The sequence below is a fragment of the Lissotriton vulgaris genome, chromosome 4_1 (assembly GCF_964263255.1).
Source record: "Lissotriton vulgaris chromosome 4_1, aLisVul1.2, whole genome shotgun sequence".
Classification (NCBI taxonomy): Eukaryota; Metazoa; Chordata; class Amphibia; order Caudata; family Salamandridae; genus Lissotriton; species Lissotriton vulgaris.
This window is the reverse complement of record NC_141691.1, coordinates 1,043,010,791-1,043,038,223: the sequence shown is the minus strand read 5'-3', so window position 1 is coordinate 1,043,038,223 and position 27,433 is coordinate 1,043,010,791. Positions and strand designations below refer to the sequence as shown.

The following is a 27,433-nucleotide window of genomic DNA, read 5'->3' as shown; positions in this document are numbered from 1 at the left end:
GACCTACTTCTCTCAAAGGTGTAGCCAAAGTGTCTGTTGCCCATTCCGGTGATCCTGGTGAGTCCCAGATAGGGGCCATGGAACTGTAATATATTATTCTAAGCACTTTTCTGACCCTGTACCAGGTTTCGACAAGGCCCCTCAAAATCTTCAGCCTTACTTTCTGAAGTATTTGGGGTCTGCATACTTGAACATAAAGCCCTGGCTGCCTCCTAACTCCTGTGCTGTCATGACTCCCAGCAGTCTCCCGATTTCAGATAGTGTAGGTGTATTTAATAGCATTTTCCCGTTCTTTAATAAAAAGGTCCAAGAATAAAAAGCAGGTCTGGCAAAGCTAAGCCACCTTTCACCATCCTCCTTCTTAATTTCTTCCAAGCTATTCTTGGGCCTTTGCTTGACCAAATAAAGCTGGTGATCTGGCCTTGCATTTTTTCAGCATTTCACTCTGAAAGGGGAGCGGAATAGAATCGATCAGGAGTGTTAATATTGGGAGGATCATCATTTTTATTAGATTGACCTGTCCCATTAGAGTGAGTTGGAGATGTTCCCAAATTTTTAAAAGCCCACTAATCTCTTTTTTTGCCTTTTCAAAATTTATTTTTGTAAGTTTAGAAATATCCTGCGGGATCATAACCCCCAGATATCTCATCGCTTCGTTTTTAACCACTTCCCCTGGCTCTAAATTCCATAACATGATTTAAGTCTTGCTTTTATTTATATCATATCCTGATACTTTCCCAAAATCAGCTGTTAATATCATGATTCGACTTGAGGTATCATGGAGATTAGTTGTATAAATAAGAATGTCGTCAGCGTATAAGCTCAGTTTTCTGCTCCAACCCTTATATTTTAACAGTATAATCTCAGGGTCCTCCCTTAGTTTTCTGGCCAGGGGCTCTATATATAATTTAAACAAGAGTGGTGATAAAGGACACCCCTGCCTAGTGCCTCTACCAATGAGGACCGGTGCTGTCAAGGAACCGTTAATCAATAATCTGGCTTTTGGTACGCTATATATTGCATTCAATGCTTTACTAAAGTTTTGACCCAGGTTGGCTGCCTTTACCACCGCCTGCAAAAAGGACCAGTTAACCTGGTCAAAAGCTTTGGTAGCATCCAGAACTATGACCGCAAGTAGGAGCCCATAAGTAAAAGCAAGGTCTATCGATCCTATCAAAGAGAAAGTAAGCTCTTTTAAGGACCTCCCACGGATAAAACCTTTTTGGTTTGAATGGATCAAATCTGCTATCGGACCGTTCAGTCTATCAGCCAATACCTTAGCAAAGATCTTATAGTCGCAATTTAATAAGGATATTGGCCGATACGATTCACAATTAGTCAGATTTTTACCGGGCTTCAGAATTAGGGAAATATTCGCCAACGTCCAAGAAGTAGGCATTTCTGCCCCATTAATGAAAAAGTTATTAAAGATTTCTAAGAGTATGGGTTTTAATGTGTTAGCCAGGGCTTTGTAGACCTCAAGAGGCTGACCGTCGGGGCCTGGAGCCTTCCCTTTCTTTCCTTGTCTTAATACCAAGTCAATTTCTTCTTCCTTAATTACCTGGTTTACACACCTGCTTTTCTCATCCTCGAGGGACTTTCCTGAGTTCTGATCTAACCAAGCTTCAATTTCCTCTTGAGAGTGATTTTGATCTTCCTGATATACCCTGCAGTAATATTTGTGAAAGACTTGCTCAATCTCATCATCATCTCGAGTAAGGGCATCTGTGCTGTCACACTTGAGCTGATCGATTCTGTTCCTCCCCTGCTCTTTTCTTGCCTTCCAAGCCAACAATTTACTACAACCTTTGCTGTATTCAAAGTGAGCCAGCTTACTTGCGTCCCATTTTTTTCTCACTCTTTCATGCAAAGTTTTTTTAAGGCTAGCTTTTACCGCCTGTAATTTTTGCAGTAAATTCTCCCTATAAATCCTCAAAATTCAGAATCTGTTTCTCCAATTCTGATACCTCTTCGCAGAAACTTTGCCTTCTTCCGGCCGCTATGGTCCCTAATCTACCTCTGAGAAATGCTTTATAGGCATCCCAGATAATTCCAAATGATGTTGACCCTCGATTAAAATGAAAAACTCTTCTGTTTCTCTAGTCAGAGTCAATATCACCTCCTCATTCTGAAGAATAGTGCGGTCTAGGCTCCAGCTAGATTGAAAGGTTTTATCATGTAGCTTTAGATGCAGAATTACTGCCGAATGGTCAGACAAATGGACACCCACATGTTCGATCTTTTTGATCTATTTGATCAGGCTATTATCAGTAAAAAAGTAATCTGTCCTAGACTGATTTCTATACTTTTGATTATAAAAAGTAAAACCCTTTCTTTGTCCCGCCTTCTGCCTCAAGACATCACAAAGGCCCAGCTGAATCATAATTTGTTTAATAAACATAGACATTTTGGGATTTACTCAGGCTCTACAATGCAAAGTCCTGTCTAAATTGTGATCTAAAACTGCGTTGAAGTCCCCCGCCATGATGATTGGATCTGAAGTCTCCACCAATTTCTCTAAAACACCCCCCAAGGGGGAAACATCATCCTGGTTGGGACTGTAGTATCCCACTAAAGTGAATGCACAGCCTAAAACCTTTGCCTTAACCACTATCCATCTTCCAGATGTATCTGAACTGAGTGCTTCCAAAAGCACTTGCGAACCTTTCTTGGCTAAAATTGCAATGCCTTTTGTTACAGCCAAGTGGGATGTACAAACTACTTGGGAGACCCATCTTTGGCGCCTAAAAATATCTAAGCCCTCTTTCTCAGGTAAATGTGTCTCCTATAATATCATTATCTGGGTTGGGCTGGGCAGTCTTTTAGATATTGTAGGATTCTGTCCTTCCTCCCTCGTACCCTAAGACCGTTCACATTCCAAGAAAGGATTTTTATTACTTTTCATTTCTTTTCATCGATTACCTTTAGAACTAGAAAAATTGTCGCGCAAAGCCATAGAGGAAAGGAAAGTACAAAGCTTCTCGACACCAAAACAAGAAAAAAGTTTCAGAGGCATCTGAGTTTTTTTTATTTTTCCCACTGCTCCCCACCCTGTGCTCCCCTGAAACCGCACTCCCTGGAAAAACCCACCCCAATTACTACAAGGCAAGTGGCCATATGGGCTATCTCCCTTTGGAAAGTACGTGTAAAAAGAAAAAAATAAAGAAAAAAGGAAAGAAATTGAACTATAATTTTCCCTGCAGTAAAAGTTCGCCTGTTTATGTTGCTAACAAATGGCTTTGCAACATTAGTATGTAACATGAGTTTGTCTGAACGAGTGGAATAGCTCAGAAGCCTGTGATGCTGGAGCCCTAGCTCCCTGATTGGAAATTTTTAATAAAGTCATCCAATTTTTATACAGAGTGAAAGAAAAGCATCCTATTGTTTAACATGACCTTCAAATAGGCGGGGAATCTTCGCTGTACTGAAGCACCCAGACGTTTCAGACTGTATATCCTCTGCACCATCTCCCACTGCCTGTTAGAGGTGGTAGCAGAGACATCTGATCTTATCTAGTACCTAGCTCCCTCCACCTCAATAGATCTTATCCCCAGGGCATTTGAAAGAACTTTTTCTTTTAATGAATAAGTCAAAAAGTTTAATAGAATTTTCCTGGGTTTTGGCCTATTTGCATTGAGTCTAAAAGGATCTCTGTGAACTCACTGTACGTCTCTTGCTACCTCATCCTCTGATTTTTCCAGCTGTAGTTTGTTCTTAATCAGCTTTACAACATAAGATTTATTATCATCCCTCTCTGTGCCCTCAGGCACCTTCAGGATCTTCAGGTTGTTTCTTCTTTGATAGTTTTCCAACTTTTCCACTCTATCAGACCCTCCTTTTCAGCAACTTTCAGCTTATCGATCTCTACACAGTTTGCCTGCACTGTTTCTCTGAGTTCGATAATCTTTCTTTAAGGTCGATGCTCTCCCACTAAGGTCATCAATCTTCTTCTCCATAATTTCACACGCCCTTTTAATCTCTAGCTGGTTGGACTCAGATATCTCAAATCTACTCCTAATTTCATCTGAAAGTGCTGCTAGGACCACATCCACTGAGAGTTTATACTTGACTGGGTGAGTCAGGGCCAGGGTCTGTTCAGTTTCCTCCTGGTCTATCTCTTAACAGCCCCCCTGCTTCATCTCCTATCCCCTCTGGACAAACTGGGAACTCATTGACAGATGTTAACTGCTTCTCTGCCTCATTCACCACCCCGCCATCTTATCTTCACCCAAATGTGGCAGCGCTCTGAAGTAGGTTTTGAGAGAAAGAGTGATTTTAACCCTAGGAGCTTGTGGCTTCTTCTTTTGTATATGCTCTTGTAAGGTTTTCCTATGTTTTGTTTTGTAAATGGGGGGAGTCGATTGTTTAACTATCGTGAGAGGGGGCTCACAAACTGCTTCTGCTCTTTTGTCAACTTTCCCACCCTTCTCACGCTTCCCACACTCCTCACCCTCTTCCTCCCCCCCTTCCTTCCTCCTTCGCCTCCTGTCTGGTTCCTGGAGCGTCTCACTCCTGACTTGGGCTTCACCTTCTTCCCACCTATCCCCCTTGACCAGCCTGTCTCTTCTGCTCCGCAAGGCGCAAGGGGTACCTGGTCTTTACTTCCACAATATCGCCGGCCAACGTGCTTCCCAGTGCCCCCTTCCTCCTACCTCCTTTAACCTCCTTCTTTGTGCATCTGGGTCCAAGTGGTGCGGTATCTTTTCCTTCACTGGGTGTGCTCCTCGCGCTCTTTGTACAGACTCTGTCTGTGTTTTGCTCACCACTCCACGGTGCTTACCACCAGCACCTCAAAACAAGATCTTTGCTGCGGCTCCTCTCCCCTGCGCAGCTCCAGGGCCGCTCTGCGCCAAACCTGCTCCAGCGCCGGGGTGAAACGAGGGAAAAGCGCCTCTCTAGACGCCGAACGCCTGCCAAACCCCTGCCCCGCCTGCACTCACGCTCCTAGCTGAATGCTGCAAGGTTGGGACACGGAAACACGGAAACAACAAGCATTTACAATGCAACAGTTTCGCTTTTGGAAAAGTTAGAGCTTTTGTTATTGCTTTTGACAAATTTTCTTATATATCTTCTTAGAGTAAGTATTAGGGAGTAATAGTGATTAGTTTTTGTTATTGTTAGAGAGTGCGTGTAGTAGAGGAGTAGAGAGTGTGTAAGAGTATTATATTTAGATATACAGTACTAAAGTTATTAATAGAGAGTGATTATTAGTGATGTGTACAGTAGTGTAGTTAGTATGTATTTTTGTAAATAGTTTAGTGTGAGTACAAAGTAGGTGAGTGAGTAGGCAAATTTAGTGAGTTATAGAGTAGTAGAGAGTTTTAGAGAGTGAGTATTAAAGTGCAAGTATTAAAGTTTGAGTAGTTAGTGTATATTAAAGAGTGAGTAGTAAATAGTGAGTAGTGGAGTGTTAGGTGTAGTGAGTAGTATAGAGTATTAGTGATTATACACACAGAGCCACACACACACACAGAGCCACACACACACACACAGTCACACACACAGAGCCACACACACACACACACACACACACCCACACACATAGAGAGTCACACACACACAGAGAGTCACACACACACACAGAGTCACACACACAGAATCACACACCCACACAGGGTCACACACACACACACGCAGTCACACACACACACACACAGAGCCACACCCACACACACACAGAGCCACACACACACAGAGCCACACACACACACACAGAGCCACACACACACTGAGCCACACACACACACACACACAGAGCCACATACACACACAGAGAGAGCCACACACACACACAGAGACACACACACAAACACAGAGCCCCACACACACAGAGCCCCCCGCACACACACACAGAGCCACACACACACCCAGAGCCCCCCCACACACACAGAGCCCCCCACACACACAGAGCCCCCCACACACAGAGCCCCCCCACACACACAGAGCCCCCTACACACAGAGCCGCATACACACACACAGAGCCCCACACACAGAGCCCCCCCCACACACACACACAGAGCCCCTCACACACACACAGAGCCCCTGCCGTGTGAGGGGGAGAATCAAAGGCCCCGGGACTGCTGTGGAGAAGACGGGGCACGGGAGCGAGAAAGCTCCGAGGCCAAGGAGGGCATGGGCCCTGTAACTGTGCTGGGGTCTGGGAGATCCCCGTCTGCCTTGCCCACACAGTTCGGTGGAGTGGGGGCAATCGGTTGCAGAGGGGGCGGACGCCTACCCTGGCTGGAATGGAGCATCAGCTCACTGGCCCCAGCGGAGCCAATACGGCCTCCCGGGAAGTTGGTCTGACGGCGAGGGGCCCAACTAGATTACGTCATACATCTGCAGACATACTCCTCTCCAAGACTCCCTCTTCCTCGTACCTCCTCCTTTCCCAGGCTCTGCGCCTCTCATGTCCCTCCCAGGCTCCTCTTCCCTTCTGCCACTACGATGCACCCCCTCCTTCCAGGGCACCTTTTAAATTATGCCAGGGCCCTTCTCTTCTCTCTAAAGCCCTGGCCCATCTCCCTAGTAAAGCCTAGTGGATCTGCTCCCATACATTGACATATACGCTGGACAACGCCTTAAAGGGAAATGTTGCGGCAAGGAGACATATATGTGTTGCGTGGGGTTTGATGTCTGCTTTGAAGAGGGAGAAAAGGAAAACAAATGATGTTAACATCTTTGGCAAACGAAGAGTTGGCATTTATTTCCTGGGACTTACAGCTTCGCTAGGCAACCCCTTTCCTCCCCGTAATGTTTGAGCACCCCTCGAGTCCCCTTGCCCTGTACCCCACCCCCGCTGTCTCCCTTCCTCCCCCACTCCCAGCCCCCTGCTCTCCCCTCCCTGTCATGGAGGCGCTCGCTGGCAATGGCCCGGCACCCGCCTCCCACTGCCTGGTGAGCATGCGCAGCTCCGGGTAGAGGGAGAGGAGGCCTTGCGGCGTCAGCCGAGGGCAAACAAATATTATTATTAATAAACAGCGGCCGCCAGCAGGCAGTAGCGCAGGGGTAGCCAGGGACTGAGCTCGCCAACGGCCTGTCCTCTCTCGGTGCACAGCGCACCATCCTAGCCAAAGGCTGCAGACAAGATGGTGGCGGCGGGATAGGCAGAAGGGAACTGAGGAGAGAGTAGGAAGGGGACCGGTGCCGGGCCAGGAAGGGGCTGAGAGAACAGGCCGAGCCAAAAGAAATCTGAAATGAAATAAAAAAAACAATGTGTTAGAAGCATACTGTGCAAAGCTAAACATTTAGAACACAGGGCATGTAGAGACGATAGCAACGAGACACGCAAAGACGTAAAACAAACAGGGAGACGACATGAGACGGGGTACACGTACAAACAGGGAGACGACATGAGACGGGGTACACGTACAAAGAGAAAAGATACTGTGGAAAGCTAAACATGTAGAACAAGGGGCATGTAGAGACGACAGCAACGAGACACGCAAAGACGTAAAACAAACAGGGAGACGACATGAGACGGGGTAAACGTACAAAGGGAAAAGAAAATTATAAACAAAACGCTGCATACCTGATCGCAAATAGAAACAACTTCCTGGCAACTTAAATCTTGCAGCCCACTCCGGCAAAAGACACTTCAAAAAAGACCAAAACATCACGGGGGGAAAAAAAAAAAACATCCGCCCCCCGCCGCATGACGTTTTAAAAGGGGCGGAGACGGAAAAAATGTACGGAACGCCCACGAATCGCCTCGGACAATGACGGACATATCTCTCTTCCAATGGCTAGCCTCAATTTATGGAGCTAGCCAATGGAAGAGAGAGGCGGGACAAAGCCACATACTGCTTCTCAAAAGATTTCGCCTGCGCGAACGCTGCTGCGAAGCGGATGTCAGGCGAAACCTAAAAACCAGCAGAGAGCCGGACAGGTAACCATTCAATATTCTGGCATAAGGCACTCTTTCATATCTCACCCGTCGAACTCACTCAAAAGCATTTTCGATCCTTACAGAATGCATGCTCGTGACGAAAAATACACGGAAAATGCTGTCTTATGTAAGTTATTGTGAGATGCTTGATGGAGGTTTTCTACTAAAATATTTTTACCTGTTTGGTGATTCATCAATGAGTAAAATGTTTATGAAATTTATATTTTGCCATCTGCAAACTTTATAGCCAATTTAGTCTAGGAAAAGCAAATGTGATTTTTGTAGCGCAAGATGTAAAACCAGGGTCATATATCATGGAGTTATGCATCTATTTTTTTGCAGGTGGTGGAGGGTAGAGTCAATTTATTGTGGATGCTGGGTGATAATGTGGGATAGTGATCTGATAATGATGCCTTGGGAGAGAGTTTGTCCTGGGAAATAAATGGAATGAAATGGTGGCTGCAGGTAAAATTGGAGATTGAGAAAATCCAATGTGGCATATATGTGTTGTTGTTTTAGCTACCGTAGCAAAGTTTGAGAAGATTGTATTTAATGTCATTTTAAGGCTGAATAATAAATCAAAAGAAGCTAAAAGCAATAGAGGCACACATAGTGGTGTTTAGGAGTCTTAAAACGTATATTATACTTGTAGCCCTTCTTCAAAAGTGTGATTTCCAGTTAGATAATGAGCTCATTGTCATTAGTTCAGAAAATTCCATAACCAAGATTGCTTTAAGCCACTAGCATCGGTGTTTGGTTGCCTTACTTCTCTTCCTCTTAATCACTCCGATGTTTGTCTTGTCAAACTGTGGTTACGTTCCCTGGTGTCTGGTTTGAGCTGCAGTGATATTCTCTGGGGCTTAGTGCAAGAGCTTGTATTGTGTAGGTCACTAAATGTCCTTAACAGGCAACAGACGGCCCCTCATGTCATATTAGGCATGAGTCATTTTGATCTTCATCTTACAGACATGTCTTAGTTTAAAATCCTTTGCATATTACGGCAGCACATTTCTTTGCAGCAGTAATGGCAATTTTATTAATGTCTAATGCTTCTAAAATGTAAATGTCTCCAAAAGACTTACGTTTTCACAGCTTTACTTCTTCTCTTAACTTGAATGTATCAAATACCTACTTTCTTAAAGCCAATGACAATCACCAGGGAGTGAAAAGATGACCACTACCATGAACATAACTTTAAACTGACTTGGATACCACAAATCAATTGAGCATTTCAGAGTGCAAATGTACCGCTATCACTTCGCTTAGAACCCAGCCTGCTGGTGTTCCGAAAACAGCTAAAAGCAGCATTGTTTCCTAGGCCATAAACTAGCCTTCTCCATCTTTCAACTTCTGCATCACCCTTCTATTTAACATCAAGCGCTGGGATGCTTCCGAGTAGCCATGCGCTATATAAGAGCCTTTCAATTTCAATTTCAATTTCAATTACTTCCATTATTCACTAGTGAGTTTTATTTCCAAAATCCATCCTATCTATTCATGTAGGCTCTGATGCAAATCACTTGAGATGCCTACAAGAAATACAGATTTCCAATACATGGCTAACTTTCAATTCTAATATTTGGCAGAAATAAAGTAAAGTAGCATTGTGATAGTCTCGAGTCCATAAACATAGATCTATAAAAAAAAAAACAGGGCAGTAACAAGCAGGAAAACCCAATAAGTCTTGCTTTGCAAGTGCCTGTTTGCCACGATTCACTTTGCCAATGCATTTTATGTTGAGATGCATTGCCAAAACCAAAAACTATGGTAGGTCATAATGAAAGCATATATGTTATACTTTCAAGTTAGGCCCCACATTGTGTAATACAACATGCTTTGATTAATAGAGGTGCCCATCATGGAAGTACCAAGTAGCTGCAAGCCAATGGAGATTAGCAATGCACACTTGGAGTGCAGCAGCCAGTGGGGAAGTACGGATGGAGTGGATAAAAAAAATGAAAACGGTCATACTGGGTGCTTAGCTCTCTTCACACCTGATCTATTGCAATTCAATTTATTTGGGATGCAATCAGATTATAATTTTAAAAAGGGCAACCATTCTGCTGCTCTGCATAAAGCAAGATAATATGTTAAGCTACTTATGATCTCTTTCCCTTAGCTTCTAGTTTAGAAGCATAATAGGCACAATATCCTGTGCTTCTTATGTAAAGCAGTATACAATCAGGCCACGCTTTAAGGGTTCTAAATTCATCTTCTACAAACTTGGTTGTAAGTTTTGCACTTCTTTTAGAGTGCTTCTCTCTTTACTGTCCCCAAGGAGGGCTCGGATTCGGAGAAGATCTTCAGCATCCCACTGAAAATCCATTCCTATGCTCTGGGTAAACTATCTGGCTATATGTTCTGGTTCAAGCATACTTCTGGCCCTAAATATTGGCTTTATCATGCTTAACTCAAGGTGCCAATCTGGAAGGCATAAAGAATTTTCATCTAATACCCAACACCCCATTTGTAGAGCAGGCGTTTGGGGAATTATTTCTGCACATTAAGCAAAACAAACTCAAGGACAATCGGGATTCAGACCCAGGTGCAACACTGAACCGCCCATACTTTATTGAGTTTATGATGCTCTACACACTAGACAATGGAAACTCTTGTCTTCTAATCCACCTCAACATGTCAGCTGCATATGATACAGTCAACTATACAAATCTAAAAATCCTTAATTATAAATGGATTTGAGAGGCACTGTTTGAAAATAGTTTGACTCCTATCTAATTAAATCTCACGACAAATACAATTGGCAAACTTTCTCACAAGCTACTTCCCGCTTACCCAAGGGTCCGCAAAGTGTCAATATTTTACCTTGTGCTCTTCAGCTTGTGCATCGATCCATTCTCCTCCTTGCTGGCACTCTCAAACATCTCACCTCAGCTCTATGGAGATGGCATGCAGTTGTACTTGAAATTACCTCACCGGAGGACATTAACAAACAAGTGAGCATCTTAAAAATTCCTAAAAATTAGGATGTCCTTAAACCACTGCATCAATCCTTCTCTGGGTGCCGCTCTGTAATCTGTAACTCTGTACCCTCTTCCATCAGAACTAATCCCTCTTATAATGCTTTTAAGATAGACCTCAAAGACTTACACTTTCAGCACCATCTCACTCTCTCAACGGTGTTAAGAACAGTGGGGCATATTTACAAGGGCTTTATCTCCGCTTTTTTGATTTTAAAGCCAAAAAAGCGGAGATAAACCTATCACTCTATTAATAAGAGGGTGCTGACATGCATTAGCGCATGTTAGCACCCTTTTACCCAACGTCTCCCTTTGCATCTCTAATGAGATGCAAAGTGGGCTTCACTGGGCAGGACAACCTTGTAAATATCGCTGATGTGCACATTGCAATATTTACAAGGCTGCCTATGCATTTTAGCAGACGTTAGTTTTGGGCGAAAACCGCTGTTTTTGCCGGAAAATAATGTCTACTAAAATGCAGACTTAGGCATACCTATTATGGGGGTAGATTGTGCTGATATGACCCTGTGGGTTGTATCAGCAAGGTTATTGCCGTTTTGCAGGGAACAGGAAACCCAGCGATGTTCCCAGCAAAACGGCGATCTCCCGCTATCCCTGGTAATTATATCACCCTGGGGAAAAGCATTGTAAATAACGCGCTAACAGGACGATATAATCAAGCGATAGACGACGATAAATAGAAAAGCGCTAAGCACGCTTTGCGTCTATTTATCGCCTTCCTTGTAGATACACCCCAGTGTTAGGTATGTTTTTAGTATATTTATAGAGCAGAATACTTATTTGTACGTTGTTTACTTTTGTGTATATTTTTACCTAGTTGTTTTGTTCATCAAGCCAGCATTAATACACTATATTTACTATTTCTTAACTGGAAAGCGTTCTGAACCCCTTTTGGTCTGGTTCGTGCTGTACAAAACTAAAAAAATTAATTAATCAATTAAATACAAGCATAAAGATTCAGATAGAAAGCGTAACAGCACTGAAAGGTCACGGACAGAAATTGAAATGAAGGAGTCGATCACAGACAGGCAAACAAATCCAATTTGGACACAAAGAGGTGTAGACGATTCAGAAAAGGGGGTGGTGATGAACAGAGTGTCTGAATTAAGCAGACCCAAGAGACCTGCACTGGCTCCCGGTCAACAAGAGAATCACCTTCCATCTCCTCACCCACGCACACAAAGCCCTTCACGATCAAGGCCCGAGCTACCTCAACAACCGCATCAACTTCTACGCTCCCAAACGACACCTCCGATCAGCCAGTCACGCCCTCGCCGCCGTCCCCCGCATCCGAAGAGCGACGACAGGAGGAAGGTCCTTCTCCTACCTGGCCGCCAAGACCTGGAACTCCCTCCCGACCGACCTGCGCCTGACCCAAGACCACCTCGCCTTCAGGAAGAAGCTCAAGACCTGGCTGTTCGGGCAGTAGCAGCACCCCCCCCCCTAGCGCCTTGAGACCCTCCGGGTAAGTAGAGCGCTCTATAAATGTCTATGATTGATTGATTGATAAGTAAAGGCATTAATACAAGCTATAAAAAGAAACACCAGAAATTGAGAGTAATATAAACAGAACTGGCAACTGGTATGATATAAGGCAATGAAAGACATACTACATACACATTGTAGTTATAAAAAAGAAGCGAAAATAGTAATAATATGTTTAACAGAGTACAGGAATTCATGGAGGTTTAGGAACTTCTTGTTGTAACAGGGATAAAGACAGAGAGCTTTGAGCACTTAAATAAAAAAATAATGTAACTGGAATCCACAGTTCTTTTCGCTTAGTAGCTAAAGTCAGGGGGTAGACAAAAGTTGTGTCTAACCTATGGTTATAGCAAACAGCATACCACCAAGCCTGATAAGATATTTTGGTAAAATCCTTCCAATTTTTAGGTACTTGCTGAAAAGCAACTGCCAACAATAAGTCAACCATTCTAACTCTGAAGGTGCAATGATCCCAAATGGGAGAGACACTCCCTAAGAAAATGTGAGAAAAAGAGAAGGAGTGAGTGGAGGAAAAAATCTTTTTAATTTGAGACCAAACTTGCATCCAAAAATAAGGAACATGGGGACAACTAAAAAGCATATGAAAAAGATCCGCACATGGTAATGAGCAGGACCAACACTTATTAGAGGCATCTGGGTATTGTTTATTAAGAACTTGTGGTGAAAATAATAAAAGGTTAAAAATAAAAAATAGTGTTTGAGTGGTGTTAGCAGCTCTGGAAGATCTACGAATCTTCAACCATAATTTGTCCCATAACTCAACAGGCCAAGAGACTTCTAGGTCTTTTTCCCAGGTTCCTTCTGTTGTAGTTTTCGAGCGAGGTGAAGACTGAGTTTGAAGAAAAGCGTAGATTTTTGAAGGTTTAGATTGTTTAAGAAGTAAAGATCTCAGTGAAGTCATGTCGGAAGGTGAGTGACTTGATGAAGGGGATGCAACAAGGCAGGCCTCGTAAGCAAGTTGTAATGCGTGTGACAATATTGAATATTTAACTCGAAAAGCGGGTGGTAGAGTGAAAGAAGTAGCAGCTAATACAAATGGGATGACCTGATTTTGATGAAACAATTGATGCACCCAAATAAGACCACGTGATCTCCAGGATTTCCCAAAAATCGGCTTATTGTTAATTAAAATAGATGTGTTGTGCCAAATAGGCTGGTCAAAAAAGGACGAGACGGGAAAGCAGGGAAGGATTTTGGAGGTATACTTAAGAATAGGAGTAGATAAAGTCTGAGGTCTACAAGAAAACATAAGATATTCTTTGAATGAAAAAGGAGATATAAAAGACCTTTCTAAGGTCAACCAGAGAGGAGAGGACGATGCAGAATCTGTGATCCAATTCGACACTTGATGCAATAAAAAGGATTAATGATATAAGGAAAAATTCGGAAAGTTCACCCCACGCTCACTTTTAGAACGCATTAATTTGGACAAGGACATACAAGACTTTTTATGCCCCCCAAAAAAGTAGATAAAATAGAGTTAATTTTCTTGAAGTATTTCAAGGGGATAGAAAATGGTATGTTAGATATTGTAAATAGGACAATGGGAGAGAGCATTGTCTTGATTGTATCCAGTCTCGCCCACCACGATAGATACAAAGGATGCCATTTGCTAGTGAGAGTAGTCAATTTTTGTAAACAATCGTCCATGCATCTAGTAACTGTGCCGGAAAGAGAAGAGGTAAAATTGAGACCTAAATATTTAACAGAGTTAGGGCTCCAAGTAAAACCCGAAGCAGAAAAATCATCCCTGAAAGTGACTTTATTAAGAGGCAAGATTTTGCATTTGTCTTTATTTATTTTATAGCCAGATACTTGTGCAAATGAGTTAACTTCGTCTAGAAATGCAGGGAGGGATGTGTCTGGTTGGGAGAGAAATATTAGTACATTGTCAGCATATGCTGCCATCTTAAGATCAGATTTTGGGAATTTGAAACCATGTATATTAGCATTCTGACGAATTCTCAAAAGGAAAGGTTCTAAAGCAAGATTGAACAAAAAAGATGAAAGTGGGCATCCCTGTGTAACCCCTCTATTAAGGGAAAAGTAAGAAGATAAGGTACCGTTTGCCGAAATTGCTGCTCTAGGGTGAGAATGTAGGAACAAAATCAGGGTGGAAATCTTTGGACCAAAACCAAACCACTTCAGAGTATTAAACAGATATGGCCACTCAACTCAATCAAAATCTTTCTCCGCATCTAGGGCTATAGCTGCGAGGGGATGAGAGCAATGCGAGGCTTTAGAGAGAATGTCAAAAAATATTCTAGTATTGTCCGACAACAGTCTACCTTTAGCAAAACATGATTGTTCTTTCCCTAAAAGCTCAGGTAAAAAAGATTCTAAACGTAATGCCAAAGCTTTTGAGAAAATCTTATAATCGATATTTACTAGAGAAATAGGGCGATAGTTTTTACAATGTTGTGGATCTTTGCCTGGCTTCGGAATAATACAAATAAGGGCATCAGAGAAAGAGACAGAAGCGGAACCTGTTTGAAGGAAAGTGGAGAGAAGAGTATGTAGTTTGGGAATAAGTAACTTTGAGAAACAGGAAAAGAATTCAACAGGGAAACCATCAGGACCTGGGGCTTTCCCATGTTTGAGAGAGTTGAGAGCCTGAAGAAGATCCTTTTGTGTAAGGTCCGATTCTAAAGAGGAAAGGTCCAGAAGAGTATCAAAAGGAGAAGAGATCTTGGATAAAAATTGGGATATGGCTTGTTCAGAAGAAGATGATTCAGACGAATACAATGTTTCATAGAAACGCAAGAATTCTTGCCGTACATCTTCACTTTTATGTTTTAGTGAACCATCACAACTATAAATAGATTCAATATTAACTTTGTTTTGTTTTACCTTTAGATAGTTAGCCAACAATTCCCCAGCCTTATTCTGTCCACCATAGAATTTGGCGCTAGTTCTTAAAAGGAAATTGGAGGCGTTATACGTGGAATCTTTATTAAATTGAATTTTGGTGGTGATAAGATCATTTAAACAATCTTTTGATTTGGAGGTGAAGTATAAGTGTTCCTATTGTTTGATTTTAGAAAGGAGGTCATTAGTGGCTTGTTGGGCCTTCTTTCATTTGCGAGAGACATAGCTAATGATGAAGTCTCTAGCTGATGCTTTAAAAGCGTCCCAAACTACAGGGAATGGAATTTCATTCGTATGGTTGAACAAAAAATATTCATGAAAGAAGGATGTGAAGGAAGAAACAAACTGTGCATTGAGAAGGAAAGCATTATTAAAACACCATTTTTTGATAGAAGTAGCTTTTGTAATACGTCCAAAACCATGGAGACTGGGGCATGGTCAGAAATTAAGATGGAGCCAATGTCAGAAGAAATAAGGGATTGGGTAACTTGATGAGAAATAAAAAAATAATCTAAGTGGGATTGAGTCTGATGAGGGGGTGAAAAGAAGGAATATTCTCGCAATGTGGGATTGCAGAGTCTACAAGCATCAGTAAGTTTATATTGTGTAATGAGTTGTGTAGAAGATTTTCGTGACTTATGAGGAACATATGTACTAACTAAGCATCTATCCAAAAATGGGTCAAAAACTTTGTTGCAATCACCGACAAGGATGAAATTATCAACGTAGTGTTGAGTGATGAGCGGTGCGAGGGAGGTCCAAAAGGAGGCATTGCCACTCGTAGGGGCATACAGATTTAAAATGGAAATGGGGACATTATCTAAAGTAAAATTCACTAGCACCCATCTACCTTGAGTGTCTGCACAATGCGTAACTGCTTTGATTGGAAGAGATTTTCGGAACAAAATCAGGACTCCATTACGCTTACCATCACCTGGGGAAAAATAAACTTCACCTACCCAACCTCTCTTCAATTTAGCAGATTCATCAGCAGACAAATGTGATTCCTGTAAGCAGGCTATGTCCGCGTTAAGTTTGGCCAGGTGGGATAATACTCTCTGTCTTTTAATTGGTTAATATAAACCCCTAACATTCCAAGATAATATTTTCAAAGGCATAAAATAATTTTAAAAAGGCATATAAAAAAACCAGTTGAGAAACAACTGTGAAAAAGAAGAACATTCAAGGCATATAGGCATAAGAAGAAGAAACACCAGAAGTGAAAAAGAAGAAATGCATAGAAAGCAGCAGAGTAAAAGTCAGGTAAATAATGAATGAAAAAATTGAGAAGAAAAATAAAAAGTGTAATAATGAAGTAAGTGAAACAGAAGGAAAATGAGAAATCTAGATCAATAAAGAGATAAAGAGAAGAGGATGAAAAGAAGAATAGCAAAAGGAGAGATGAGATCCTGGGGAACATGAAGAAGAGAAAGAAAGACATATGAGAACAAAGTAGCAGAGTGAGAAGAACAAAAAACTTACATATCGTTGAGAACAAACAAAGGGGAGGGAGGATGGAGACCACATAGAACAATGACGGGTCTTAAGCTCCAAAGGGAAGGCAGGGAGGGAAGACGACCGCAATGGACTCCGAGGACATGAGGATGGGTGATAACGTGGAGGAGGAGATCTGCATAGAAGGGGTAAAAGGATAAAGCTTATCATTAAGAATATGAATTTAGTACAAACAAGCAACTAGAAAAACTATCTGAAGAGAACAATCATGAAAAACAAGAAAAACATACTATATATGCAATAATACAGAATAGTATAATTTTAGTGGATCATCGTATGTAGTAGTTTTAAATTTTAAAAGTCACTTCGAAAAGGCAGGGATGGAAAGCCCATATCTTGCTCCCATAGAACACAGCTGTGGTCTAAGTGAAAGAAATTCTTTACGCCGGTCAGAAGTGGACTTTGCATAGTCCTGTGAGAAGAAAAGGCGATTTCCAGACCAAGTAATCCGAGGGATAGCTTTGGCTGCTGACAAAACTGTGAGTAAATCTCTATATTTGAGGAAGTAGATGATGACACCTTTCGGCCTTTTAGCAATAGAAGCAGATAACCCAGCAGCAGGAGGGGGGCCTAAGCGATGAGCTCTCTGTATGTTGAAGTTGGTGCTATCTGGTAGCTGGAGAGTTTTTGGCAAAAAAGATTTAAAAAAAGGAAGGGCATCAGACCCTTCTGAATTTTCCGCAAGGCCATAGATGCGGAGGTTGTTTCTCCTATTCCTGTTTTCTAAGTTCTCAATTTGTTTGTGGAGTGTAGAAACTTGTACGCACAGCGGATCAACTTTGGCAACAGAAGACGTCAGAGTATCAACGTTTTGTTCCAGAAGGGTCACACGCTCATCAATATTCGACCATTTGTCAGACAAAACCTGAAGGGTGGTTTTGGTTTCCTCAAGAGTTTTTTTTGTTTCTTCAATAAAAGGGCGGAGGACCCTTATTTCCTCTAAAAGAGTTTCCATTGTTACTGATGAGGGTTGTTTGGAAGGAGAGGGTGGGTCCTTTTTTAATCTTTTAATGGAACCTTTGGTGGTACCACTTGTTCGTGGAGCCGAAGGAGAGGAGGAACCTTTAGACGAGGCGTCAAGGGAGTCATCCATCTCGAGACACTGATACCTAGAACTTGTATGAAGGAGAAATTTGCGTGGAGTTGGAGAAGGCTTGCGAAGATCTTTAGATAATCTACCCATAGAGTACATAACACATGCAACATGAATACATTAGAACAGGCATGTGCACGATTAAAACTGTCTACTGTGGATGAAAATACAAGTTTGAGTAAACATGACTACACACAGTAATATTGAGGAGTAAGGGCGGATGTGTCATCAAAACAGAGCTAGTGAATTCAAAAAGACAAGGAAGAAAGTGATTGCTCATACAAGTCAAAAGGAAGCAAAAATCCTCAAAATGAAGAATAAAGTCACATACATTGAAATACAATAAAACTGAATGCAGTGAACTAGAATTGATATTAAGTGAACCACATATATAGATCAGATAAGGAAATGCTAGCTGACCAAAGCAGGGGAAATACTACATCAAAAATGCATATAGTGGATTAAGTTGTTGTGCGAGGCTTGCTAAAACACATTAGGGTAGAGACATTTGTGTCTTTAACTTCAGAACCCAATATGCACTGTATTATAGCTCCCAGCTGACCACAAAGAAGTTACATACAGGCATGTAAACACTAGTAGTACCTGAAAAATAAATGCATAACAATATGAGCTCTATGAAAAAAAAAAAAGTAAAGCAAGCACTTAGTACATGAGGAGGTATAACCTCAGAGAAATTAGATGGTAAACTGCGCCACTTTGAAGAGAAAATGTCTGTAAAAACTTAAAACAGTAGAATCCAGAAGCCTGAGGAAAGCGTTGGAGCAAATATATTGACAATAATGGCGCAGTTGAGTATTTGAGGCAGGTTAATACTGAGAGTGAAGTAATAGGCGGCATTAAATAATAATAAAACTTCCTGGTAATGTAAAACTACTAGGAGCAGAAGCTCCGTCGGTAGATTCAAAAAACGGCGGCCGCAGGTTCAAAAATGAGCATCACAGTTGTTCATGAGGGGAAAATAAGCCTCAGTCGCAAGAATAAATAAGCTAGGTAACAAAAAAGTGCTTGTTTGTATAAAGGAATAACTGCATAAGAGTGAACTGTTAGGCTGCATCAGTGCTGTGCAGGGAGCAGCTTCAGCTTGTGGAGAAAGATATCCAAAACGGATAAAATAAGCATTAAAATGAGCCTAGTCGCTCCATAGATGCTCCTTGATGGCAAGTGTGCAAAGCGGTTCAACTTGTTGTAGGATGGCCAAGGCAATAGTGAAACGAAGCCTTAGAATCCAAATTGAGCAAAGAGCCGCTAGGAGCAAGGCTCCGTCAGTGGTGTCGCACAATGGTGGCAGCAGCGGGAGGAATCAGCGCAAAACACACTTGCCTGATAAAAGTCTCGAAAATAGATCAGCAGAGTGCCCAAATTTGTCCTGCTAGATTTTCATTGTTTCCGACGTCGAAATCCATGGCTCTCAGTGCAGAGACTTCGAAGGGAGTCACGTCGGGGGCTCCACTTTCCGCGCTACCCGGGAGAGCTACAGAGATGCCACGCCCCCCAGCATTTACACATTTAACTCATCAAAAGTCTCACTCTAACCACACTACTCTCACTACACAGATTAGCCGTTGCATGCTCCCATAAGTACTCTTCTACACCTGAGAGACTAATAGGCAAACACTATTGACAGCAGTCTGACAGCCCTCAGAGTTACTATTGTAGAAAACGACCATCACATTTCTCAAACCCTTAGCAAAATAAGAGCAGCTTTTGTGCATATATGAATTTCCATTGAAAAAACAAAGGCAAGAGGTGCTTAGCAAAACAGGACCAGTTGGATTCATCAAATACTACGGCCGGGAGCACAGTTACAGAGTTTGGGTCTGAGGAATGTCTCAAAGCACAATCATTATGTACTTATTTACATGCATTTCTTGAAGCATCATAAAGCATCATAAACGACTCATAGATCCTGTTTTGGGAGAGGAATGTATGCCTAATCATGGAGCCATAAATGAAGCTCACCACAAAGGCAGGTGGGTCTCAACTTTGCATTGACTCAAGGAGGCGCCAGTGGGTAACATGTTCAGATGCCAGGCATGAGGAGTGTGTGCTGTGTTCTGATTGGCTGAGTGTTCTTAATTTCATTTGGCATCTAACTTATGGTGTTTTGGGAAAGCGCGCCCCTCCAGCCATGTGTGTTTTATTGGGGCCAGTCTCCCTGGACAATTGTGATGTCAATGCCTGTTATGTGCCAACCCACCTGTGATCTGTCAATCAGTAGCCTCAGGCCTACCTATACTTACGTTGTAATGGCATGCGTTGTAATAGTATCTGCGATGTAATGTCATGCGTTGTAAAGGCATTTGTTGTAAAGGATCCTGCGCTGTAAATATTGCGTTGTAATGGTATGCGTTGTTAAAGTATGCGTTTTAACGTCATACATCCTCTGCACAGGCACTTAATTGCCAACACCAATGCTTATGAATGTCTGCCACATGTTGGCGCTGTTTGTCTAATTTAGAAATGAGCACAACAGTTGTTTATGAATTCGATATATATATAGATTGAGGGACTGGAATAGTCTGAATTGTCACACTTATACGAGTGTGATGGTTAGTAGTTGTGCTGGTACTAATATTGGCAGCGCTGGCAGGGGCAATGATTTGTGCAACCTACAGTGGCCTCCTGGTGAGGGTCCTGGCACTTGCTTTCCTACAAATTAAGCACTGTATCTTGGTATTACATATTTCTAAATCTGGCACTTGGAATGGGGTGCACACCTAGTAAATACCAAACCTGCACAATCTGCATTTTCAGGTGAGCGCACTTTGAACTTGAGACTGTACAGAGATTTTGATAAGGGACAAAATACAAGGTATGGTTGATCAGATGGTTAGGCAATAGGTTGAGTTGTTGGTAATTTTACCCTGTATCCGTAGATAATAGTAAAATGTGTCCGGTCTGCCTTCATGAGAGATGTTGTATAGGTATACTTTAGGTCTGGCATTAGCCAAGACCTTTTGATGTAAGTGAAATTATACATATGATATACTTACTAATAGAAGCTGTCAGCAAGCCCTCTTCATCCATTGGTCTATTTTTGTGCCATTCACATTTTTCTCACACCCACTTTAACATGGGTCATTGAGTCAGCCCACTTCAGCCACAGGCTAGCTTGACTGTGAGTGATGGCATTTTGCACATACACATCCGATGTAGCCCTTCTTCTGGCAGGAACTCGTAAAACAGTGTGACAGGTTTTTTTTTAAATAATCTAAGGGCACACATCATCTGGCATCCCAATATTATAAAGACTTGGGTTTAACCTTAAACGAAAATATGACATGGGGGCAACATCAAATAATACTGCAACTTAAGCTGTCCCAAAAAGTGAAGGCCATTACCAAGCTCCTACAAAAAATCTACTGTTAAACCAATTGGTCCAGCCCTGAAAATTTATAAACTACAGGCACGGGGGGCTGTAATTCATGGTGGCGAACTGTGGGGGTCACAAGTGTGCTCCCGCGATTGCCGCCGTGGAGAACAGATTTTTAAGACAGTTGGTAGCACTGCCTCAGAGTACCCCACTGTTGCCGCTCAGGCTGGACCTGGGCCTTAGGCCCTTAAATGAAGAACTAGGCCTCAAACCTCTAACTTTCTGGAGAAGACTCTGGGTTACCCCTGAGGTAAATATCTACAGGCAAGAGCTTTCAAACATGTGAACTCTAATTGAAGTAGGATCCAGTAGAAATAATGGTACTGTTGCTAGGGGGCTTGATCTCTGATTTTAGACAGGCAGGGGTTTTTAGTTGACTATGTATCATTTATGTTGATCCGCTTTTTATTGGTTCTAATGAAATAGCTTCCTGGTTATCTGACCACACAGATCCTAGACTGTATTTTTATAGTGTATTTGGATATAATGTCTTAACCTCCTTTTAAATTGTTTATTCAAATGTATTTTCTTTTATGACAATATTGTCGAAATAAAGATGATGATGATGATGATAAAGACTTTTGAAATTGTAATTTTTTTCTCCAATTATTTTTTGGGCTCGTCAATGGGATAGATGTGAGGCACAGCCTGCCATCAACAGCCTTCACTGGGCACACATTCCACATGAGTAAGAGGACTGAACGCATTGTTAACTTTAGCCCTCAGAAAGTTTTTTGGAAGCACTGTACGCCGGTTTCATCAGTGCACCCGGAATGCTCATTGTGCTGCCCAGAGCCATCTGGTCACTGGACACTGGTTGCACACGGCCATAAGCACAGAGCGTTTTGTTTGTTTTGTGGAGCTAAAGATTTTATGAAGTTTTGGTGACTTTTTCCCTTATTTTATTAACACTCCAGTTGTCAGCTCATACCTGGGCCTCATTTATGTTTGTGTCCGCACACTTGTGGCCAGTATCTCTTACCCATGCAGTGCCATCCGGTTTTCGCGCATGTATTTTCGATTGTGACCTCATGATTATTCCTAGCCCTATTGTTCACCTACTCTCTGTCAGCAGGATTATCAAAGCTTTATTTATTACCATGTTCCTTAAACAAGCGCATGTTTGCACAGCTCCACAAATCTCTCAGATTTCTAGTCTTGCTTATAAAATGATTCATGAAGAAGAGCAGAATTGACTTTCAGGTCAGCAAGATGACTTTCTTAGCAGCGTCTGATCTAACAGAGTGAGAGTAATACATTGTAAGGAGAGATGCTTAAAGAGTCACTGCTTCATTCTATTGAATGGTTCCTCTTAGTGAACAATGATCTACATTGCATCTGTGGCTTGAAAAGGAGAGGAGTATACTCCATTTTCTTGAATTTACTACAGATGTGTATCTGTTGTAGTCTCACCAGGAGGCTGATGTCTATTCACCAGATGATTCAGAAAAGGGGGTGGTGATGAACAGAGTGTCTGAATTAAGCAGACCACTCTTACCCAGTCCAAAGATCAGGGATTGATCCATCACCGTTTTTTAGCTCACTGCACCATCCCAGCTCAGAACCTGGCTACATGCAAATTAGTCTGTCCCTGGCCCAGTGCATCATGGGAACAGGGCAGACCAGACTACCAAGCCAATTCTTATACTGGGAAGGAAACAAGCTTCCGGGGACCGGTTTCTGGCATTTCAGCCGTCTTCGGCCCGGCTTGCTTGAATCCTGATGGTGCAATGAGCAAGGGACTCACATCTGAGTATACCCTTCCACGCTTATGGTGGACAAAATGATTCAGAAAAGGGGGTGGTGATGAACAGAGTGTCTGAATTAGGCAGACCACTCTTACCCAATCCAAAGATCAGGGCTTGATCCATCACCGTTTTTTAGCCCCATGATGCACTGGGCCAGGAGTGTCCGGAGATGTGGCTGTGTCGTCGGATGTCGAGGATGAGTCTGGCTGAGGCGTTCTGGATCCGTTGGAGTCTCTTCTGGAGCTTGGCGGTGGTTCCGGCGTAGAGGGCGTTGCCGTAGTCTAGTCGGCTGGTGACGAGGGCCTGGGTGACAGTCTTCCTGGTCTGGGTGGGGATCCACCGGAAGATCTTCCGTAGCATGCGTAGCACGACGAGGAGACGGCGTTGACTTGCTTGGTCATGGAGAGGGAGGAGTCCAGGATGAAGCCCAGGTTGCGTGCGTGGTCTGTCGGTTTGGGTGCGGTTCCCAGGGCGGGGGGCCACCAGGAGTCGTCCCAGGTGGAGGGCGAGGATCCCAGGATGAGGACTTCCGTCTTGTCCGAGTTCAGCTTCAGGCGGCTGGTCGACATCCACTCGGCTACCTCTTTCATTCCTTCGTGAAGGTTGGCTCTGGTGGCGGCGGGGTCGTTGGTCAGGGAGAGGATCAGCTGGGTATCGTCGGCGTAGGAGATGATGTTCAGGTTGTGTTGGCGTGCGATGACCGTGAGGGGGCTCATGTAGATGTTGAAGAGGGTTGGGCTCAGCGAGGATCCTTGGGGTACGCCGCAGATGACTTCGGTGGCCTTTGACTTGTACGGTGATAGGCGGACTCTCTGTGTCCTTCCGTCGAGGAAGGAGATGATCCATTCCAGTGCCTTCTCCTGGATTCCGACGTTGTAGAGGAGCTGCACTAGGGTGCGGTGGCAGACGGTGTCGAAGGCCGCGGAGAGGTCTAGGAGGATGAGGGCCGCTGTTTCTCCGTTGTCCATCAGGGCTCGAGTGTCATCGGGGGCATATACTTTTGCTTGTTATTTTCTCTGTCTTTTTTTTGTAAGCTCATTTCATATTCCTTCAATAAAAAAATTCTGAACTGTGTAAATGCTGTTGGCAATGCATGAATGTTTAATCTGGGATATTGAGCATCATCTGGTGAATAGACGATTCAGAAAAGGGGGTGGTGATGAACAGAGTGTCTGAATTAAGCAGACCCAAGAGACCTGCACTGGCTCCCGGTCAACAAGAGAATCACCTTCCGTCTCCTCACCCACGCACACAAAGCCCTTCACGATCAAGGCCCGAGCTACCTCAAAAACCGCATCAACTTCTACGCTCCCAAACGACACCTCCGATCAGCCAGTCACGCCCTCGCCGCTGTCCCCCGCATCCGAAGAGCGACGACAGGAGGAAGGTCCTTCTCCTACCTGGCCGCCAAGACCTGGAACTCCCTCCCGACCGACCTGCGCCTGACCCAAGACCACCTCGCCTTCAGGAAGAAGCTCAAGACCTGGCTGTTCGGGCAGTAGCAGCACCCCCCCCCCCCCCCCTCAAGCGCCTTGAGACCCTCCGGGTAAGTAGAGCGCTCTATAAATGTCTATGATTGATTGATTGATAAGTAAAGGCATTAATACAAGCTATAAAAAGAAACACCAGAAATTGAGAGTAATATAAACAGAACTGGCAACTGGTATGATATAAGGCAATGAAAGACATACTACATACACATTGTAGTTATAAAAAAGAAGCGAAAATAGTAATAATATGTTTAACAGAGTACAGGAATTCATGGAGGTTTAGGAACTTCTTGTTGTAACAGGGATAAAGACAGAGAGCTTTGAGCACTTAAATCAAAAAATAATGTAACTGGAATCCACAGTTCTTTTCGCTTAGTAGCTAAAGTCAGGGGGTAGACAAAAGTTGTGTCTAACCTGTGGTTATAGCAAACAGCATACCACCAAGCCTGATAAGATATTTTGGTAAAATCCTTCCAATTTTTAGGTACTTGCTGAAAAGCAACTGCCAACAATAAGTCAACCATTCTAACTCTGAAGGTGCAATGATCCCAAATGGGAGAGACACTCCCTAAGAAAATGTGAGAAAAAGAGAAGGAGTGAGTGGAGGAAAAAATCTTTTTAATTTGAGACCAAACTTGCATCCAAAAATAAGGAACATGGGGACAACTAAAAAGCATATGAAAAATATCCGCACATGGTAATGAGCAGGACCAACACTTATTAGAAGCATCTGGGTATTGTTTATTAAGAACTTGTGGTGAAAATAATAAAAGGTTAAAAATAAAAAATAGTGTTTGAGTGGTGTTAGCAGCTCTGGAAGATCTACGAATCTTCAACCATAATTTGTCCCATAACTCAACAGGCCAAGAGACTTCTAGGTCTTTTTCCCAGGTTCCTTCTGTTGTAGTTTTCGAGCGAGGTGAAGACTGAGTTTGAAGAAAAGCGTAGATTTTTGAAGGTTTAGATTGTTTAAGAAGTAAAGATCTCAGTGAAGTCATGTCGGAAGGTGAGTGACTTGATGAAGGGGATGCAACAAGGCAGGCCTCGTAATCAAGTTGTAATGCGTGTGACAATATTGAATATTTAACTCGAAAAGCGGGTGGTAGAGTGAAAGAAGTAGCAGCTAATGCAAATGGGATGACCTGATTTTGATGAAACAATTGATGCACCCAAATAAGACCACGTGATCTCCAGGATTTCCCAAAAATCGGCTTATTGTTAATTAAAATAGATGTGTTGTGCCAAATAGGCTGGTCAAAAAAGGACGAGATGGGAAAGCAGGGAAGGATTTTGGAGGTATACTTAAGAATAGGAGTAGATAAAGTCTGAGGTCTACAAGAAAACATAAGATATTCTTTGAATGAAAAAGGAAATATAAAAGACCTTTCTAAGGTCAACCAGAGAGGAGAGGACGATGCAGAATCTGTGATCCAATTTGACACTTGATGCAATAAAAAGGATTAATGATATAAGGAAAAATTCGGAAAGTTCACCCCACCCTCACTTTTAGAACGCATTAATTTGGACAAGGACATACAAGACTTTTTATGCCCCCCAAAAAAGTAGATAAAATAGAGTTAATTTTCTTGAAGTATTTCAAGGGGATAGAAAATGGTATGTTAGATATTGTAAATAGGACAATGGGAGAGAGCATTGTCTTGATTGTATCCAGTCTCGCCCACCACAATAGATACAAAGGATGCCATTTGCTAGTGAGAGTAGTCAATTTTTGTAAACAATCGTCCATGCATCTAGTAACTGTGCCGGAAAGAGAAGAGGTAAAATTGAGACATAAATATTTAACAGAGTTAGGGCTCCAAGTAAAACCCGAAGCAGAAAAATCATCCCTGAAAGTGACTTTATTAAGAGGCAAGATTTTGCATTTGTCTTTATTTAATTTATAGCCAGATACTTGTGCAAATGAGTTAACTTCGTCTAGAAATGCAGGGAGGGATGTGTCTGGTTGGGAGAGAAATATTAGTACATTGTCAGCATATGCTGCCATCTTAAGATCAGATTTTGGGAATTTGAAACCATGTATATTAGCATTCTGACGAATTCTCAAAAGGAAAGGTTCTAAAGCAAGATTGAACAAAAAAGATGAAAGTGGGCATCCCTGTGTAACCCCTCTATTAAGGGAAAAGTAAGAAGATAAGGTACCGTTTGCTGAAATTGCTGCTCTAGGGTGAGAATGTAGGAACGAAATCAGGGTGGAAATCTTTGGACCAAAACCAAACCACTTCAGAGTATTAAACAGATATGGCCACTCAACTCAATCAAAATCTTTCTCCGCATCTAGGGCTATAGCTGCGAGGGGATGAGAGCAATGCGAGGCTTTAGAGAGAATGTCAAAAAATATTCTAGTATTGTCCGACAACAGTCTACCTTTAGCAAAACCTGATTGTTCTTTCCCTAAAAGCTCAGGTAAAAAAGATTCTAAACGTAATGCCAAAGCCTTTGAGAAAATCTTATAATCGATATTTACTAGAGAAATAGGGCGATAGTTTTTACAATGTTGTGGATCTTTGCCTGGCTTCGGAATAATACAAATAAGGGCATCAGAGAAAGAGACAGAAGCGGAACCTGTTTGAAGGAAAGTGGAGAGAAGAGTATGTAGTTTGGGAATAAGTAACTTTGAGAAACAGGAAAAGAATTCAACAGGGAAACCATCAGGACCTGGGGCTTTCCCATGTTTGAGAGAGTTGAGAGCCTGAAGAAGATCCTTTTGTGTAAGGTCCGATTCTAAAGAGGAAAGGTCCAGAAGAGTATCAAAAGGAGAAGAGATCTTGGATAAAAATTGGGATATGGCTTGTTCAGAAGAAGATGATTCAGACGAATACAATGTTTCATAGAAACGCAAGAATTCTTGCCGTACATCTTCACTTTTATGTTTTAGTGAACCATCACAACTATAAATAGATTCAATATTAAC

General features: G+C 42.5%; 1 protein-coding gene across 1 annotated transcript in view; it reads left to right on the top strand.

Moving 5' to 3' along the window:
- Window positions 1–27,433, top strand: part of ADCY2 (adenylate cyclase 2) — a 3,890,318-nt gene that overhangs the window by 197,884 nt on the left and 3,665,001 nt on the right. The gene's annotated exons all lie outside the window — the stretch shown is intronic.